General features: G+C 43.0%; 1 long non-coding RNA gene across 1 annotated transcript; it reads right to left on the bottom strand.

Annotated features, from left to right (window-relative positions):
• Positions 1-285: 285 nt before the first annotated feature.
• On the bottom strand, positions 286-4,111 carry LOC119872356. Its single transcript, XR_005360418.1, has 2 exons — positions 3,874-4,111; positions 286-1,219 (listed from the first exon to the last, which is right to left on the bottom strand). It is a non-coding gene; the product is annotated as an uncharacterized LOC119872356 (long non-coding RNA).
• Positions 4,112-12,437: the final 8,326 nt, after the last annotated feature.

The following is a 12,437-nucleotide window of genomic DNA, read 5'->3' as shown; positions in this document are numbered from 1 at the left end:
GCCTCCGTAATATTTAGCAATAAGGACTATAAAATGAAAAATGCTGAGCATTCATCTTAGGGGTGAGCAGGAAGTGACATTGCCCTTCTGGAGAGAAGCATCTTCCAACATGAGAAATCTTTGTGTTACATGTGATGAATGGAAGGAAGCGATCTCAGCCTTTCAGGCCTGCAGCCAGCAGGGAAAGAATGCCAAGGGAGACTGCCTGAGCCTCAGCCAAGGTCCTGGGGCATGACAGTGTTTCCCGTTGTGCTGAGATAACACTAAAAATGAGTCGAGAGTTGGTGGTAATCAATTCATAGCTTTATTTGGCAATACAGGCCCATGATCTTTTCTCCACAATTCTGCAATCTAGCAAGCTCCAAAAACCAAGAAGAGTTTGTGAAGGTGGTGTGCTTTTTTCTTTGTTTTATGTTTTGTTTTAATAACATCATTTGCCAGTGAAACTACCCTGACCTGATTCGTTTTGGGGTGAAACCTGAACTGATAATGATATGAGTCTATTGCAACATCTTCATCACCCTTAGAGTGAGTACAGTGGTTCAGACATTAATGACTTTGTATATGGAATGTTACTCTGATTTTTGGGAATGTACATGATGTGCATATGCATCTTTTCCTAAAATGTGAAAAAAAAAAAAAAAACCTGAAATCTGAAATCTGTGTGGCCCCAAGGCTTGCAGATAAGGGATTAAGAACTATATGTATCTTTTCATAGCTTCACTCTGGTCTAGCAAAATGGGCTGACCAAGTGTAATCCATCATTGCTGCTTGAGCCTCTACCTCTGAATGCCTTCTCCTCAGGAGGCCATTCCTCATCTCCACATGGCCCCTGTAAGCTCTCAGAGAGAAGGGAGGCCACTGGGATCAAGGTCACAGCCATGGCAGATTGTGGTAGATTCTTGTCTTAGAGAAAGCAGCCCTTCACCCCTTTTTTGAAACCAGGAGTCAAAATTTAGAGATGAATTGGACAGTCAGAATTCAATCTGAGGGGTGACCTCCTCCAGTGACATTAGAGCATGGCCTTGAGGGCCTGACATGTCTGGTTCCAGTAAGGCCTGTGTATGTTGGAAACTTGTGTTCTTACCAACCTTTCACTTTCAGGTTGGTGTTGAGAGCTCCTGCGCTCACGTGCCATTCCTACAGTACCATCCTTCGGTCAAGTAGCTGGAACTTGGGACAATTCTGGGGCAATGCCTTCTCCTTTCTCTCCATTCATCTGTAAAAGAAGATATTACCTTTAGGATGAAAGATCAATCATGATAATGAATCACAGCTGATATGCAAGGTCATGCTAACGAGATCTCAGGCCTCCAGGCCTAGGCAAGGCACGGATGCCAGTACTGATATGTTTTAGAGAAGAAATATGTAAATTGGAAGAGTGCTGGAGTAGTAAGGACATCATAGAGACAATCTCAGGGGCAGAAATCAGTGAAGCACCATGGAAGGAAGGGACTTTGACCAGGGGAGGTGACTGACCAGTCCAGGTACTTTGGACTATTAGAAAGGGACATTAGCTGACACTCCAGCTGTCTAACCAGCTTTCCTTTCTTTATTCCCTATGTTACCCTTGCCTAGAGAGAAAAAAACATATGCCAACCCCAAGGCTGGAGAGTCCAGGCCCCCAAAGTTGCTCCAGTTCTTGCTGCACATTTCATTTTATGTAACTGCTCTTGTGGAGTGAGGTAATAGGTGTTTGCCCCAAGACATGGATCTAGTTGCGTCATGTGCACTAACAAGTCCTCCAGACAGAGCCGCAGAGCCACTATCCTGGGAGGACTTCCGGCGGGCAGGTGGGCGGCAGGCTCTCCTGAGACTCCCGCCTCGGCGTGCCCGGAGCAGCCAGGTGATCAGATGAACTGGCACAGGGAGCTTCTCTGGCTGTCAGATGGGAAATGTGCATCTGCCCCTCGAGGTTTTCTTCTTGAAGCAAAACATCTATTTTAGTATTCTTTATTCTTTTATAAGGTTAGGCTACATCAGGTTGACAACAATTAGTCAAATAAAAATATTAACCTAGTGTCTACTGTTTCATCCCTGCAATGTCAGACCTGAGGGGCATGCAAAAGAAGTAAAAGCATGTTCCTGCCCCCAGGAGACAAAACTCGCCAACTTTAAACAGGAAGGAAACATTTCTGCAACTAAATCAGGGCAAGGAAATGCAGCTGGTTTGATTGACAGTGGGCAGAAGTAGGGACTGGCTTGGTGAAAGGAAAGGGAGAGGCCTGAGCTGATTGGGTGAGAGGTTCTAAAACCCTGTAAGCAGAGAAGAAAGCTGATGTCTGCAGGACCTGGATCGGAGAGCCTCACCTGAAGGGACAGGTGCTTCTCATCTTAGCTCAGGGCCCAGCAAACTTTTCCCGTCAAGTGCCAGGTAGTTAAGTATTTTAGGCTTTACTGGCCATACTGTCTGTGACAACTTGACTGTGACAACTTGACTGTGAAACTGTTGCAGCTCCACTAAGCAACTCTGTTACCCATGAAAGCAGCCCTGGGCAATTTGGTTAGTGAATGGGTGTTGCTTTGTTCTGGTAAAACTTCATTTACAAAAACACACTATCTCAGTGTGGCAGGGCCCCTGAAGTACGCCAAGCCTGCTCTAGAACTGAGGGGTTTTGGGTTGGTGGATTTCATTTTATTTATTTATTTATTTATTTTTAAGATTTTATTTATCTATTCAAGAGAGACATAGAGAGAGAAGCAGAGACATAGGCAGAGGGAGAAGCAGGCTCCCTGTGGGGAGCTTGATGGGATACTTGATCCCAGGATCCTGGGATCACAACCTAAGCCAAAGGCAGACACTCAACCACTGAGCCACCCAGATGGGTTGGTGGATTTCAAAGGAATTTAGAAATCAGGACTGTAATGTGGAATATTTGTATCTTAAGGTGTTGACTTGAAAAAGGTTAATGCCATTGTATCCAAGCAAACCATTTCTTATGACCCCATTGTGACCGTTTGCATACTCTCAGTTAGATTTAATATAGGCTTTAATGATATGTAGGATTTAATAACTGAAGAGGAGAAAGGAGGGCTCTCTAATAAGAATAGCATGAAGGGGTGCCTGGATGGCGCAGTTGGCTAGGTGTCCTACTCTTGGTTTCAGCTCAGGTCTGATCTCAGGGTTGTGAGATTGAGCCCTGCATTTGGCTCTGTGCTCAGCTCAGAGTCTGACTGGGTTTTTCTGTCTCTCTCCTCTCCCTCTGCCTCTCCTTGCTGTAAATAAATAAATCTTTAAAAACAAAAACAAAACAAAGAATAGCATGAAAAGGATGATCAATGGACATAAGGTGCTTGTGGCAGGTGGTTTAGGAGTCCAGACGCTGGATCCAGATGGGTGGGATCAGAACCCCGCTCTGCCATCTACTAGCTGTGAGACCTTGGACAAATGACCTCACCTCTCAGGCCTGGGTGTCACCACATCTGAATTCTAAGAATTAAAGGAGTTATTGTTCACAAAAGCATTTAATTCCTGGCACAGAGAAATTACCAAATAGCTATTGGGCTAATAATAATAAAGAAGACCTATTAGGAGGACAGGTAAATAACAAGATAGATGTTTAGGCCAGCCTACTATTAGGAATAAGTGTCAATTATATCATTCATTGTGCATTTCCCATCGATACATGTGCTTTGTCATTTGTAGCACAGATGAATGAATTCCATACTGGCAGACGACTATCATTTTGTCCAGAGTCAAACTCTACTCCTGACTGTCACTCATCCTGCAATTGTGTCTCTTGGTCTTATGGGGCACCAGATAGACTAGGAACAGACTTAAAATAAATACCAAATCGGGAGAAAAAAAAGAGAAAGAACATCTAAGGAAGTCAATTATATGCTAATTGCTTCATAAGTTATCACAATTCTTACCACAATCCTGTGAAGTAAATATTACAGCCTCCCTTAATCCTTTGAGTCCAGGAGCTCGCTGCTGCTCAGTGGCAGAAACTCAGACTGAATCTGACATCGGTCAGTGCCCATGCTCTTTCTTCTTCTGTAGCTGGGGTTTTCAAAATGTGTCCCTTGGAAATCTAGGGTTTGGAAAAGTGACTGTAAATTTCTTGTGAGCAGAGATCTTGGTCTGTCTTTGTGTTAAAATCACCAAGCCTAGAACGCACACTGGGTGGTAGTTAAACGAATGCATAAATACATGAGGGACAGAGGGAGGAAGGAAGGAAGGAAGGAAGGAAGGAAGGAAGGAAGGAAGGAAGGAAGGAAGGAAGGAAGGAAGGAAGGAGAAAGGGGAGGGGAGGAAGAGAGGTGGAAGGGCAGACACATAGGACCTCCATTCTTGGTCTTTCAACCACAGCAATTCCACTTTCATCTATTTTATCCTTTAAGATCACAGAAAGAAGCTCACATGAGGAAAAAAAAAATGTTTAGAAGCCACTGCTTTGCATGTCACTGCATCCCAACCAATGCACATTTTTGACAGCAGTCATTATCTTGCAAGTTACATTTGCAGCAAAATTCAACAAATGATTAAGTACCATTGCTATGTTATTGTGCGACGGTGTCCCCTCTGGGTCTGAGCTGAGATTAGAATCATCTGGCAAGTAGAGACCCTGGAGACGGGGCTTCAGAAACCCAGAATTCCCAATAGCTTCACAACACTTCTAGGGCTTGTGCAGTCCTGTTCACACGTCCTCTTCCTAAAGGTGGACCCTACCATGTGATATGCATGCTCCTGGGCAGAGGCGCAAGCTCTCTGGAGGAAGAGGAGGTTTATTTTTTCCCCACTGACCCAGACATTTGCACTGAAGTGTCCATAGGCAGTGTGTCAGAGACCACTTACAGTTAGTTAAGGTCAGAGAGGGGGTTCAAGAGAAAGATTTGGTTGGGTAGGGGGCTTTCCATTCATACTTTTGCCCCCAGGCATCATAAATATTAGGACCACTTCACTGAACCCCTTTAATAGAAGGTAATACAATGAGTGGGTGTGGCTTTTATTCTTTTCGCCCCAAAGTAGAACTGATGTAGTACTAAGAGGATTGAGAGGTTTGGTGGCTCTGAGAACTGGCACAGTGTGGACAAGATGCAGTGTAAACTCAGATAAGGTGAATCCGGGTCTCAAGGGATGGCACACTCGTGTCTCCAGGGCCGGTGTTAGCACATGGGGAGGTGGGGGAGCACGTAGCCCCTTAGAGACTCTAATCCTTTCATTGTTGTTTGAAGTTGGGGGCAGTCTGTGCTCTCAGAAAAGGCCTGATGTGGGTAGGCTTGCAGATGAGGGTTAATTAAGCATTGCCATTTATTTCATGATATTAATGTGACCTCTTTGGTCCACACAGGCTAGTGAGGCCTGGGGATGTTCAAATTAGGTTAAAATTGATCCCAGCACAGTTTGATTAGCACAGCACCCATAGTTCAGCATGTCTACCCATCAGAGCAGACGACGCTAAAATTCAGCCCTTCTTGCAAGAGTTCTCTTTAAGTATCCTTTATGATTCTTTGGACGACGTTTTCTAAGAATCTATTCTATTAGGGAGCCCCAAATCTCTAATTTTCTTCTAACGAGGTCTGTTAATTTGATGACAGCATTAGCCAATATAAACACCTCCCTCCTTTGGTCTGTAGGGTGCTTCCTAATGAGATGGATGCAGGGGGATAGAGCATTGCCAGATGCATTAAAGAAGCTAGTATCCCGGAGTAAGAGAGAACTTATTAATGATGTTAGTCCCCAAGGAAGAGACACACAGAAATTCTTCAGATGGGAAGAAATGGCGATGATGAAATCAAAGCAACCCAGATGGCCTATAAACAGGCTAATTATGTAGAAGACCCAGAAGCAAACTCTGAAGTTTCTTCCCCAGCTGCTCATGGGGTCTGCCAAGTAGCCAGGTGCTGGCAGGGCCGGCGCATCTTCCACAGGTTGTCAGCAAAGTGATGCTTACACATGAAGCAAATGATAGCCTCTTAGGATAGTTCTTTATGTAACAAAAGAATATTTTATCTTTTACATATTTAGGGGTAAAATTCTATGTTTATAAGCCTCTGTGCTATTCAATGACTACAAATTATTATACACAATGTTTCTGTTACTGGAAAGGCATAGTTCTAAAACATAGCAGATAGGTACCTGGGTACATTCAAGAACACAGTGTTAGATTAAGGAAAGAAAATAAATTCTAGCACATTACTAGCTGATTATAGTTGAGAGAAATCATGACAAAGTGCTGACGAATGATGTCATTTCATGTCAAAGTTTTCCTTATTATCTTGGAAATATCAAGTCCAGGGGCTCCTGCCTGGGTGGCTCAGTCACTTAAATGCCTGCCTTTAGCTCAGGTCATGATCCTGGGGTCCTGGGAGGGAGCCCACACCTGCTTCTCCCTCTCCCTCTGCTGCTCATGCTCTCTCTTGCTCTCTCTCTTTCAAATAAAATTCTCACTCTCACTCTCTCTTTTAAATAAATGAATAATAAAATATTTTTTAAAAAAAGAAGGAAAGAAGGAAGGAAGGAAGGAAGGAAGGAAGGAAGGAAGGAAGGAAGGAAGGAAAAAGGAAAGAAAGATCAAGTCTAAAGCTTAACTCATTGGCTGAGAGTCTGAAAAGGTTATGATTTAAAAGCCCCATTTGGGGCACCTGGGTGGCTCAGTTGGTTAAGGGTCTGCCTTGGGCTCAGGTCATGGTCCCAGGGTCCTGGGATTGAGCCCCGCATCGGGGTTCCTGCTCCACTGGGAGCCTGCTTCTCCCTCTCCCTCTGCTGATTTCCCTTCTTCTCTCTCTCTCTCTTTCTTTCTCTCTCTCTCTCTCTCTCTCTCTCAAATAAATAAATAATTGAAAAGTCCCATCCATTCAATCTCTGGTCTTTCACCTCAGCCTTTGAGACACCCCTGGGGCAGACATCTGAGGGCAGGTAGTGCAGCCCCTTTCAGCTAAGGGAGTTTGGTGATTTTGGCCATGTCTGTAGAGAAGCCAGGCGCCCAGACTCACAATAGAGAACAAGACCGAAGAAGGCGGGGAAGGCATGTGGTGACTTTCTGTTACAAACTAATGGCCTGATTTAACCAGCCCAGGATGGCATCACTAAGGACAACAGGAGCTGTACTTTAAGAGGAATCTGCTTTAGTTTCTGAGCTCTTTTTATCTATCATACTTAAGATTTTCTTTTTTTTTTTTTAACTGAGGAATCTCCACCTTTTTCTGTGCTTTTATTCTTGGTGATTACTAATTGCTGGGAAGTGCATCTGCTTGGAAAGGCTAATGCCCTCCAGAAATTCAGGCATTATGCTCTTTTAACTATATCTGATAGGAAGAGAGACCTGCTGCCTGTTGTAACTTTATGTTCAACATCACGGTTCAATCTAGAAGACATTCCTCGCGAACTCTTGCACTTTTCTAGGCTCATACGTTGTTATGTTGCCCATGATATCCTGGTGTACCTCAGTCTCCATTATCAGACTGAGTTCCCCGCAGGAGGAACCGGGTAGTGTGCCATTTAATTCAAAATTTTATTATGGGGAAAAATATGATCTTTTCCACGAACAGCTCTGGGACAAAAGGACATCCACATGAAACAGAATGAAGTTGGACTCTTACTTTACACTATCTAAACAAACAAACAAACAAACAAAACTCAAATGGATTAAAAAAAAACTAAATGTAAAAGCCAAAAATATAAAAATCTTAGAAGAAAACATTGGTGCAAATTTTGTGACCTTGCATTACATAGTTTTAAAGATATGACACCAACAATATAAGCAACAAAATGAAAAACTAGATAAATTAGACATCACCAAAATTTTTAAGATTTTGTGTTTTAAAGGAAACTGTCAAGAAAGGAAAAAGGAAAAAGGCTCATACAGAATGGGAAGAATTTTTGTAAAGTCCATATCTAATGAAAGACTTGTATCTAAAATATATAAAGAACTTTTGCAGCTCAATGTAAAAAACACAACCTAATTAAAAATAAGCAGAGTATGAATAAATATTTCTCCAAAGAAGATATAAACATAACCAATACACACATGAAAAGATCCTCAACTTCATGAGCTATCAGGAAAATGCAAGCCAAAACCACAACGAGGTACCACTTTCACATTGCCGGGATGGATATCTGGACAGATAATGAACGGATAGATAGCAACAGGTGTTGGCGAGGATGTGAAGAAATCGGACTCTGATACACTGCTGCCAGGAATGTGAAATGATGCAGCCACTTTGGAGAACAATCTGGTAGTTCCTTAAAAGATTAACCATAGGTACCATGTGACACACCAATTCTACTCTTAGATATATATACCCAAGAGAAATTAAAACTTATGTCTAAATTTTACATGAGTATCTGTAGAAGCTTTACTCATAACTGCCCCAAAGTGAAAAAAATCTGAATATTCATCACCTGATGAATGGGTGAATAAAACGCTGATAAATTATGCAGCCATAAAAAGAAATGAAGTACTAATACGTGCTACAGCATGGATGAACTTTATGCTAAGTAAAAGAAGCCAGTCACAATCGGGGCACCTGCGTGGCTGAACAATTGAGCATCTGCCTTTGGCTCAGGTCGTGATCCCAGGGTCCTGGGATCGAGTCTCGCATCAGGCTCCCTACAGGGAGCCTGCTTCTTCCTCTGCCTGTGTCTCTGCCTCTCTCTGTGTCTCTCATGAATAAATAAATAAAATCTTTTAAAAAACAGAAAAAGAAAGTCACCACCAGTCACAGAGGTTGAAATATTTTGCAATTCCATTTATGAAGTATCCAGAATAGGCACATCCATAAGCAGACAGTAGATTTATATTTGCCTGGGGCTGGGGCAGAGAGAATGCACAGTGACTGCTAGTGGGAGCGGGGCTTCTTTCTGGGTGGGTGATGAAATTGCTGGTGGTGATGATTATATAACTGAATATACTAAAAACTGGTGAATTGTACACTTTAAATGGCTGAATTTTATGTCATATGAATTATATCTCAATAAAGATCTTATAAAAAATAATTTATTATGTAGCCAGCCTACTCCAGGCCGGCCCTGCACCTGGCCCTGGGAATGCAGAGACGAAGGTGTTACTTGCCTGCAGCCTGGTGCACCGTAGGCAGATGCATAGGGAGCAGCGATAGGACCAGGAAGGAGTGATGAACTCTCCTGTCTGAGAATGCTGTCAGAAAGGGGGCCCCAACTTCTGGAGGTAGTTTTTGAAGAAAGAAACTTACTACTGGTGCAAGATAATGAAGAGCAATACAAGGGAACAGCATGTGCTAAGGCGTTAGAGTGTTTTATGCATTATATTTTTGTATGAGGTTTTTTTTTTTTTTTTTTTTTTTTTTTTTTTTAATCCTATGCTACAAAAGGGAAAAATAAAAAGATTCGAAAAACACTTTATGGGGCAACTGCTCTAGTAGGGATGAGAGGTTGGGAGCACTCCCTCCGGACCTGCGGGTATCCCCTTTTCATCTGCACACAGCCCAACCGGATCTGTTGATTCTTTTCTCTGTTTTGGAGACAAGGGGGCAGTGACACAGAGAGACTAGGTGACTTGCCCCAGGTTTACAGCTGCTAAGTGGCAGGGGTGGGATGCAAACCCGGGGAATCTGTCTTCACACCCAAGCCATCAGCCACTACTTTGTTTTGGAGACGTTGCAGTTGCGCATCCTGCGAGAAACCCGGCACCGGGTTGGGCGCGTGTCTGGTCCTTGCAAAGCGACCGTCGAGGTCATGAACCTGGCTCCCCGGCGCGTCGGGCCCAGGGAGAGCGCGCTGGCAAGGCGGTCCTGAGCGGGGGCTGCGGAGAGGAGGCTGGGGCCGCCCGCCTTCCCTGCAGCCCTGCGAGGTCCAGCCAGCCCTTCTCGGCCTGCAGCGGCGCATCAGCAGCCGATACTAATACCTACGAAACATCTTCCACGTGCAGGCCTGTGCTAATCACGTTGCACGCAGACCTCCTTAGGCCTCGCGCTGACGCCAAGTGGGTCTTGCGGGTGGTACAGCGGTGAGCGGCGTGATTCCGCAGCTGGCGCTGTGCCCCCGGACATTGGCTCGGCCGTGCACCCGCAGTGAGGCAGGTACGCGCTGCTCCACAGCTCCGTGCCTCAGCTTCCTCGTCTCTAAGTTGGCAAGCACGCCAGCACCTACCTCCTAGGATCGTTGTGATGGATAAAAGGAGGGCAGGAGGCAGGCTCTGGAACAGGGCCTGACATGAGCCCACAGCTGTCACGGGCTGGTTGTTACCAGCGTGCTCCTGGCTACTTCTCTTTACAATTTAGAAAATAGATTTAGGTTAGCAAGTACCTTCCACAAGAAGACAGAGCTAAGAGGCGGAACCAGGACTCAAACACGGGCAGTTTGGTTCCAACATCTACTTTCTAAACCGATACCCCAGGCCACCTCTCTGCAAGATTCAGTTGACCTGGTTTATGTCCTCCGTGAAGTATCCTTTGTCTTCCCCAGATGGATTTAAGGATGCCTTTATAGCTATTTCCATAACCGTATGTTCAACATTTTATTAGAAGTATGTAATAAATACTGTGGGTTTCTAGTGTTTTCTCATTACTTCGCACAGTGGCGAGTATCTACCCTTGCCTAATAAATGTGCTAAAGGTATTGCTCTATTGCTAATGATATCTACAGCCCATTCCCTCCTCCCTAACCGCTGCTACTGCTACCTTATTAGTTTAAGTTCTCGAAATTTCTTGCTTGAGTGGGTGTAACAGCACCTAGTTAGACTCGGTGCTGCTATACTCACTCACCATATGCTCTGCTATGAGATACTGTGAGGTAGCCTCTATCCTGTGCCACTTTAAGAATCTCCAGTTTCCCACCTGATAAAATTGATCCAAAAGCTAAACAGATATATATTTAGGCCCAGTAGTTTCCTGATAATTTGGACAGCCTGACACCTGAAAGTTTTTAATTATAATAATTATTATTTTTAAAAGATCTATCTATTTATCTATCTATCTATCTATCATCTATCTATCATCTATTTATTTATTTATTTAGTTAGTTAGTTACTTTAGTTAGTTAGTTAGTTATAGAGCATGAGAGCACACATGTATGGGAGGAGCAGAGACAGACGGAGAGAGAATCAATCTCCAGCGGACTCCGGGCTGAGCAAAGCCTGAGGCTGGGCTTCTTCTCACCAACCCAAGATCATGACCTGAGCCGAAATCAAGAATTGGAGGTTTAACTGGCTGAGCCACCCAGGTGCCCCTAATAATTATTGTTTGATAAATGTGAAACTGCTCCTGCCATTTAAAGCATGAGAATGAAGAGTGTGGCTTTGCAAACACTTCTTGGCTGACTCTAAGAATCATTGACTTAATACTACTATGCCAAGTTCAATTTTCTTTACTGTTGCTCTACCAGGCAAGCCATCTAAAATTTTTAACTGCCTGACAAATTCCATGTGGGTCTGTTTATGATCATGCACATCTTCTTTAAGGAAGGTATCTTCTACACTCTGAAGCTGATATTCATTCATTAAAACATCGCTTGATGCAGAAATTAATAAACTTCCTCTCCTAAATAAATAAATCTTTTATAATGCATGAAGATTAAGAGTACTTCATTTCTCATTTTGCCTCAGCATGGAACTTCTAGGCTAAATTTTATTAACTGCTCAATTACACAATCTGGTTAGGGGCCAGGCAGCTTCAGAATTTTCTATTTGCTACAATTCTTTCAGATTTTTTTTTTCCTATCCAGTGGGTTGCATCTTGTTCAAGATTTGGATTCTGAAACCTTAGTGTTTTAGTTTTTAACACCTTGATAACTAATGAGGTTAGGCACCTTTTTACACATTTATTCATCATTTGGATGTCCTCTTTCTGTGTTAGTGTCTATTCTTGTCTTTTACCCATTTGCTCTCTAGGTGGTCTTTTTCTTATTGATTTGTAGGAGTTGCTTTTATGTTTTGTCCCTGAGTCCTTTGTCAGTTATATGTATTGCAAATGTACTTTCTCACTTTGTGACTTATTTGTTCATGCTCTTAATGGTCCTTTGATGAAAAGAAACTCCAGATTTTAATGTAGTTATTATCAACGTTTCCTTAATGATTAGTGCTTTTGTTTCCTATTTATGAAATATTTGCAGTATGCAAAGGTGAAGCTGTTGTACATGAAGAAGGAAAAGAAGATGTGATCTAAGGAGAAAACAGAGCTGACTTTAGGCATAATGAATTAGGATTTGTATTTGAATATCCACTCTGATAAGCACTCTGATATAAATGTTTCAAATTCAGAGGAGTGGGATGGCACACATAGATTTTGGAAGCTTTAATCCTTTTCCTCCTTTCTTCATGTAGATGTTTTATCTATGCTGCTCTTGTTTTGCTAGGTCCTTGGACTCCTATACTGCTATCTTTAGTGGAACAGAATATAAAGCTACCATGTTCTTATCTTTAGGAAACTTTCAAAGGTTTTATTTAAAGGGTTATCTCAGAATCACATTGCAGTGGGGGCATCGTCATTGGCCATAACTATTGGCAGGACTTTGCAAT

The sequence above is a fragment of the Canis lupus genome, chromosome 6, assembly GCF_011100685.1.
Source record: "Canis lupus familiaris isolate Mischka breed German Shepherd chromosome 6, alternate assembly UU_Cfam_GSD_1.0, whole genome shotgun sequence".
NCBI classification, from domain to species: domain Eukaryota; kingdom Metazoa; phylum Chordata; class Mammalia; order Carnivora; family Canidae; genus Canis; species Canis lupus.
This window is presented reverse-complemented; position numbering and strand designations above follow the sequence as displayed.